The sequence below is a fragment of the Grammomys surdaster genome, unplaced genomic scaffold (genome assembly GCF_004785775.1).
Source record: "Grammomys surdaster isolate TR1022 unplaced genomic scaffold, NIH_TR_1.0 236, whole genome shotgun sequence".
NCBI lineage: Eukaryota > Metazoa > Chordata > Mammalia > Rodentia > Muridae > Grammomys > Grammomys surdaster.
The window spans coordinates 1,526,525-1,534,457 of NW_021604681.1; the positions used below are offsets into that span (position 1 = coordinate 1,526,525).

General features: G+C 37.4%; 1 pseudogene; it reads left to right on the plus strand.

Moving 5' to 3' along the window:
• The first annotated feature begins 1,321 nt into the window (after positions 1 to 1,321).
• Positions 1,322 to 4,193, plus strand: LOC114626463 (annotated as a pseudogene).
• The last annotated feature ends 3,740 nt before the right edge of the window (positions 4,194 to 7,933 follow it).

The following is a 7,933-nucleotide window of genomic DNA, read 5'->3' on the forward strand; positions in this document are numbered from 1 at the left end:
AACACAATAAAAATCAAAACAACCATCAAAGATGTTTGGCCAATATTTTACAAAATTATAGTCATTTATATATAGCAACTCACATGATATCTTGTACCAGGCTCTATTAATTTTTTCTTTTTATTTATTCTTCTCTCATACAATCCCCCATCCAGTTTCCCCTCCTTCTTCTAACCACCCCACATACCTCCTCTCTTTCCTAGATCAACTCCTCTTCCACCTCACTCCAAAGAAGAACAAACTTCCCAAGGATATCCATCAAACATGACATAACAAGTTAAAATAAATGTAAACAAAACCTCTCATATCAAGGCACATTGCAGCAACCCAGTAGGAGGAAAAGGGTCCTGAAAACAGGCACAGGAGTCAGAGACAGCCCATTCCTACTGTTAGGAGTCCCACAAAAAACCCAAGCTAAAAAAGCAGAGCTTATATGCAGAGGACCTAGCACAGACCAAGGCAGGCTCCCTCCATCATTGTCTTTTCAGTCTCTGTGAGCCCCTATGAGCCCTGGTTAGTTCTTTCCATTGGCTGTGTTTTTATAGTGTCCTTGAGCCCACTGGTTCCTACAATCCTCCCTCCCTCTCTTTGCAATTTCCCACAGCACCACCTGAAGTTTGGCTGTGGGTTTCTGAATTTTCTCCCATCAGTTGCTGGGTGAGGCCTCACTGATGACAACTGAGCAATAGTTACTACTAATTAATGCCTGTCTTTCAAAAATTCCTGTATCATTGGCATAACTGGGAGAAAATCTTCACTTTGCACACATAACTAAATAGCAAACATACCACAGCTTACATTTTCAGAACAGTCTCATTTACTGTTACTTACATTTGATACACAGGTTGACAGATACTTTGTTGCTATTAAATACAGGAGCAAACTGAAGCCGTATATGGTTAACCTGAACACATTGAAATAGAACATAGCCCACCTGACTTGGAGAGGCTTTTACAGTATACTAAACTGCCTCACTAGACGGGACACTTTTAGAAGTAAATAAATGAAAAAAATGAGACAGAAAATAACATATTAGGGTGATACCAAGCCTTTCAAAATTATTATACATTTTCCTGCAATTGTTGCAGATCAAGAATTTGATCTGCCTTTTTCAAATTTATGCTCATAATATATTTTTTACTCAAAAGAAAGTAAACACTTCAACTTTCATTTCTACGCATAGCAGGATTCTTCTGACCAAAGGATATACTTCTGTTAAAAAAAAAAACAACTTTAGAAATTCTAGCATGAACATTCTAATCATGCTTTTAAAAATGACCCACAAAATTCCTTTCTAAATAGAAACATCAGGGCTGAAGAGATGGCTCAGTGTTTAAGAGTCCACACTGCTGTTTCTCAAGATTCAGACTTGGTTCCCAGCATCTAAACTAGGCAGCAAATAGTATGAAAATCCAGCTTCAAACAATATGCCACTTCTGGCTTCTACAGTCACTACAGGTACATGGTGCACATAGAATCACACAGGCACATAATGCATAAATATAAAATGAATAAACAAAAGCATCAAAGCACAATTTCCTGTGTGGGTCATTGTTTTAGGATCCAGTTGTCAGTATGTTTTCTTTGAGTTCAAAATCTATAATCTACTGACTTAGCATTCTGTTCTGCATTTTACTATCAATTTAGAAATGGACTAGGCATCATCTTTCTGTTTGATGATAGAAACAATTTCAGTTTCTATGTTTTTTTAATACTTTTATTTTTTTAAATTGTATTTCTTCTCACAAAGCAAAATTTCCCCATAGAAAAATAGTGCAGGCTGTTTTTTTTTTTTTTCGTAAAATTTAGGATCTGAAATTTAACCTTGAAACATCTGATTACCCACTACATACCGTGAGTTTGAGCTTGTGTAAATCAAAATATGTTTTTCAGAGATCACATGACCTTTAGTTTCTGTCCATAGGTCAGAGGTCAGGTATGGAAAGCAGTTATATTGGCTGCATTGATATATTTTTAATTTTAGCTACTATTTATAAGGATGAAAACATAATTTTTAGCAGTGTAAGCTCAAGATATTTTTATTGGATATTTCATGTATTTACATTTCAAATGTTATCCCTTTTCCTGGTCCCCCCCCAGAAACCCTCTATTCTGTTTCTATGAGAGTGTTCCCTCACCCAACCACTCCCGCCTCCCCGCCCTGGCATTCCCCTACACTGGAGGATCGAGCCTTCACAGGACCAAGAGCCTCTCCTCCCATTGATGCCTGACAAAGTCATCCTCTGCTACATATGCAGCTGGAGCCATGGGTCTCTCCATGTGTACTCTTCGGTTGGTGGTTTAGTCCCTGGGAGCACGTCTATGGTTTTTATATACCAAATTGTATTTGATTTGCTGATCATAACTCCTAGGATCCAATTCAGATGCATATATTGCATAATATGAAAGTGTAAATAATTAGATAAACCCTCACTGTTTATGTTATCATAGACATAGAACATATACTTAGGTAAGTCTAGAGATCTGTGTCAAACCATGTGACATCTTGTAGTTCACCAGAATTCATGATTAGAAATCATAAACTAGGCCATATTCAATAGTACTTCAGTTTTACACCAGAAAAGCTACTTACGGATGCTTCAGTATTCCAGACTAAATCTAATATGTGACTAGGATAGAGCAAATAACTTGCCACTCCCTGTACTATCAGCACCTTTGAAATCTTAGTCTGGCCATTCAAGATTTCTCGGTTGAGAATTCTCTGTTTATCTCTGTATCCCATTTTTAAATTGGGTTATTTGGGTTGTTGGCATCTAACTTCTTGAGTTCTTTATAAATTTTGGATATTAGCTCTCTGTCAGATGGACAGTTGTTGAAGATCCTTTCCCAATCTGTAGGCTGACATTTTGTCATATTGACAGTGTCCTTTGCCTTCCAGAAGCTTTTCAGTTTTAAGAGGTCCTACTTATCAATTATTGATCTTAGAGCCTGAGTCATTTGTTTTCTGTTCAGGAGATTGTCTCTGGCACGAATGTATTCATGGGTATTTCCCACTTTCTCTTCTGTGAGATAAAATGTATCTAGTTTCCTGTTGAGATCTACTTGGACTTTTTTTTGTGCAGAGTGGTTAATATGGATCTGTTTTTGTTCTTCCACATGTAGACACCCAGTTATACCAGCACCACTTGTTGAAGATGCTTTATTATTTCCATTGTATGATTTTGGATTGTTTATCAAAAATCAAGAGTCTATAGGTCTGTAGGTTTGTTTCTTGGTCTTTGATTCAATTCTATTCATAAATGTGTTTTGATTTTATCATTATTGCTCTGTAGTATAGCTTCAGGTGAGGGATGGTGATTTCTCCCGAAGTTTTTCTCTTATTCAGGATTGTTCGGCTATTCTGTTTTTCGTTTGTTTGTTTTTCCATGGGACTTTGGGGATTGCTCTTTCAAGATGTATTAAAAATTTGGGGAGAAATTCATGCGGAGGTCAGAGTGAAAATGGTGTGAGTGAATGTAACAGAAGTATTCATGGCTGCCAGTGTTTGAGTCCATCGGAAAGTTCAGCCTGGCATTAGAAGTTGCAGGAGGCATGGTGAATTCTGCTTTATGTAATAGAACTGTCATCTTTGACCGATTCCGTGGAGTATAGGACATTGTAGTAGGAGAAGGGACTCACTTTCTCACCCCTTGGGTACAGAAGCCAATTATCTTGGTCAAGACTGCTGCTCTTGACCATGGAATGTGCCGGTCATTCTGGCTGGTGTCTTCGTCGTATCTACACCAGTATCCGTGAGGATAATGATGAGCAGGTAATGTGCAGGTGCTGCTGTCTATCATCAGAGAGATCCTCAAGTTGGTGTTGGCTCACTTTAATGCTGGAGAGTTGATTACCCAGTGAGAACTGGTCTCTAGGCAGGTGAGCGATGACCTCACAGAGCGAGCTGCAATGTTGGGGCCCATCCTGTATGACGTGTCCCTGACACATCAGACCTTCTGAAGGAGTTCACAGAGACTGTAGAAGCCAAACAGGTGGCTCAGCAGGAAGCAAAGAGACACAGATTGGTAGTGGAAAAGGTTGAGCAGCAGCAGAAGGCAGTCATCATCTCGGCTGAGAGTGACTCCAAGGCAGCTAAGCTGATCATCAACTCTCTGGCCAAGCTGGAAGGTGCTGAGGACATTGGGTACCAGCTCTCCCGCTCAGAGAACATTGCCCACCTACCAGTGTGGTAGTCCGTGTTCCTCCAGCTTCCCCAGTGAGGTGTCCCCTGCTTCACCTTCTCAGGACAACCAGGCCATGACTTCCATCATTCTGAATGACACCTTCCTTCTGCCCTACCCCAGAAATAACTGTGAAATATAATGATTGGGTTAAAGCGAGGAAAATAAAAATAAAGTAACTTCAGATCTATAAAATGAAATGAAATGAAATAAAATAAAATTTTGGTGGAAGTTTGATAGGGATGGCATTGAATCTTTATTGTTTTTGGTAAGATGGCCATTTTAACTGTAAATCTCCGCTGTCCATTAGCATGCAAGATCTTTTCATCTCTCAAAATCTTCAATTTACTTCTTCAGGGACTTTAAGATCTTTTTACATGATCTTTCACTTGCTTGGTTAGAGTTACACCAACATATTTTATATTATTCATGGCTATTATAAAGGGTGTTGTTTCGCTCATTTCTTTCTTGGCCTGTTTATCATTTGTATAAGAGAGAGATACTGTTTCTTTTAATTTTTTTTATCCTGCCACTTTGCTGAAGATGTTTATCAGCTGTAGGAGTCCTCTTGTAGAATTTTTGGAGTTTGCTTATGTATATTATCATATCATTCACAAATAGCATACTTTGACTTCTTCCTTTCTAATTTGTATCTGTTTGATCCCCTTCAGTTCTTCTATTACTCTGGCTAGGACTTCCAGTACTATATTGAATAGGTAGGGAGAGTGTGGGCAGCCTTATCTTGTCCCTGATTTTAGTAGAATTGCTTTAAATTTTCTCAATTTAGTTTGATGTTGATTATTATCTTGCTGTATATTGTTTTTATTATGTTTAGGTATGTGCCTTGTATCCATAATCTCTCTAATACTTTTAACATGAAGGGGTGTTGGACTTGGTAAATGCTTTTTATATCATCTAATGTGATAACCATGTGATTTTTCTTTTAGTTTGTTTATATGGTCGATTATGTTGATGGATATTTGTATTTTGAATCATCCCTGCATCCTTGCAAGTAGGATGAAGCCTACTTTATCATGGTAGATGATGTTTTTAATACATTCCTGTATTAGATTTGTATATATCTTATTGAGTATTTTTGCATCAATGTTCTTAAGAGAAATTGGTCTGAAATTCTCTTTCTTTGTTGAGCCTTTGTATGGTTTAGGTGTCAGGGTGACTGTCACTTCATAGAATGAGTTTGGCAAACTTTCATCTGTTTTTATTTTGTGGAATAGTTTGAGGAGCATTGATATTAGCTCTTTTTGAAAGTCTGGTAAAATTCTGCACTAAAATTATCTGATTCTGGGCTTTATTTTGGTTTGGAGAATTTTAATGGCTGCTTCTATTTCTTCGGGGTTATAGGGCTATTTACATAGTTTAACTGATCTTGGTTCAACTTAGGTAAGTAGCATTTGTCTAGAAAATCATCCATTTTGTCAAGATTTTCCAATTGTGTGGAGCACAGGTTGTATTTCTTTAAGGGGTTTGTTCATTTCATATTTAAAGGCCTCTATCATCTTTATAAGATTATATTTAATGTCATTTTCCTGTGTTTCATCTGTGTTAGGATATTTAGGGCTTGCTATATAGTATGGGAGCTGTGATTTGAAGGTGTCATTTTATCTTTGCTTTTGTTGACTGTGTTCTTTAGATAACTTTTAGCCATCTGGATGGATTTGGCCTCTAGATGGTCCTGTAGTAGTAGATATTTGGGAGAGGGTTAACCTCGATGGTCCTGGTATGGCATGCTTATGGTGAGTATCCTTGTGCTGTATGGTTCCAGAGCAGAGGTCTGTATGGTTTAGAATCTGCAGGTCTGATGCAGGTGGGAAGAGAGGTGGCAGGAAAGTGGAGGTCCACCTGGAATAGCAGACAGCTCAGGGCAGCTTGTGGGTGCCCCAGAGAAACTCAGTGAGCAGTGGAGATGGATGGGAGAATAGAAGCTAACCTACATGGTTCAGGCTCTGTAGGTCTGATGAAGGCAAGCAGTGAAGGTGGGGAGAATTGAGGTCTGCTAGGGGATAGCATGCTGCTCAGCACACTTTGGGGTACCCCCCCCCAATTCTTTAGGTTTTACAGAAATGAAAAACCAAAGTGTATTCTGCTTATCTTTTTGCTTCATGAATCACTTGGCTTAAAATACTTTGGCTCCTTGTAATAATGGTTGTTTACCTTACAGTAAACAGATTTTGCTTCAGTGTTTCTTTCATTGATTTTTGAATCTCAGCACACCTTCCATTTGTATTGAAAAATAAATTACAGTACTTATTCTGCACCAAAATGGACAGAGATAAAAATCTGATTTATTTACACAAGTCTGTTTCTATTGACAAAACAAATAGAACCAGAGGGCTGGAAGAAAATGTCATATTATCAAATTCACTCTAACCATACTATATAGCTGTTCAAAACTTGGATGAATTTATAATCATTTTCTATTTTCTATGAATAATTTATACTTCTATTTTGTTATCTGTGTACAAAGTTTGTTGTTATTTAAGTAATTATATAACTCGCTAAAATATAGAAATGCAATATTTACCTCTCACTGTGGCATTATCATTTATGTAAATGAGAAAGAGTACTAACACATTCCTAACTATCATTTTTGAAGATTCTTTTAGAACTTTTAATCCTGAACAGGATGATTATAGTCCTTAACAACCATTGGTTGGCTTCAGGCTATAACATAACAACTACTATAAATTATTTTTAAGATTTATTTCTTTATTTTATGTAAATGAGCACACTGTAGTTGTCTTCAGACACACCAGAAGAGAGCATCTGATTCCATTACAGATGGTTGTCAGCCACCATGTTTTTGCTGGCAATTGAACTCAGGACCTCTAGAAGAGGAGTCGAGTTGGTGCTCTTGACTGCTGAGCCATCTCTCCAGCCCTACTGTGAATTCTTATCCTAAGTTGTTATGTCAGAATGATCAATACTTCACAATATGATATGTAATTAAGACAAGTGTAATTCAATTACTAATAAAAAAAGCATAGTCAAGAATTGGGTCATAGGAACAGGTTGTTAAGAGAAGAATTTTGAACACAGGAAAAATGTGAACAGAATGTAAACATATGAAAGTCATAGCCTTAACGTAAAGTAAACATAAATCCATATAGAAATGTAAAAGTCCTTATTCATCAAGGAAATGTAAATCAAAACAATTCTGACGTACCATCCTATACCCATCAGAAAGGCTAAGATCAAAAACTCAAGAGATAGCATATGCTGGCAAGGATGTGGAATAAGCAGGATACTTTTTCATTGCTGGTGGGAGTGCAAACTTGTACAACCAGTTTGGAAATCAATTTGACAATTTCTTAGAAAACTGGGAATACTTCTACCTCAAGATTCATCTCTACCACTTCTGAGCATATACCTAAAAGATGTTCCACCACCTCACAAAAACACTTGCTCAACTATGCACATAACAGATTTATTCATAATGATCAGAAGCTGGAAACAAACTAGAGGTCCCTCAACTGAAGAATGGATAAAGAAAATGTGGTACATCTATACAATGGAATACTTCCAGCTATTAAAAACAAAGATCATAAATTTTGCAGGCAAATGGATAGAACTCGAGTATGGTAGCCCAGTCCCAAGAGTACATGCATGGTATGTACTCACTTATTGACGTGCATATTAGCCATAAAATACAGGTCCATAGACACAAAGAAGTAAAGTCCAAGCAAAGAAGCTTGAATCTCACTCAGAAAGGGGAATAATACAGTCTTAAGAGA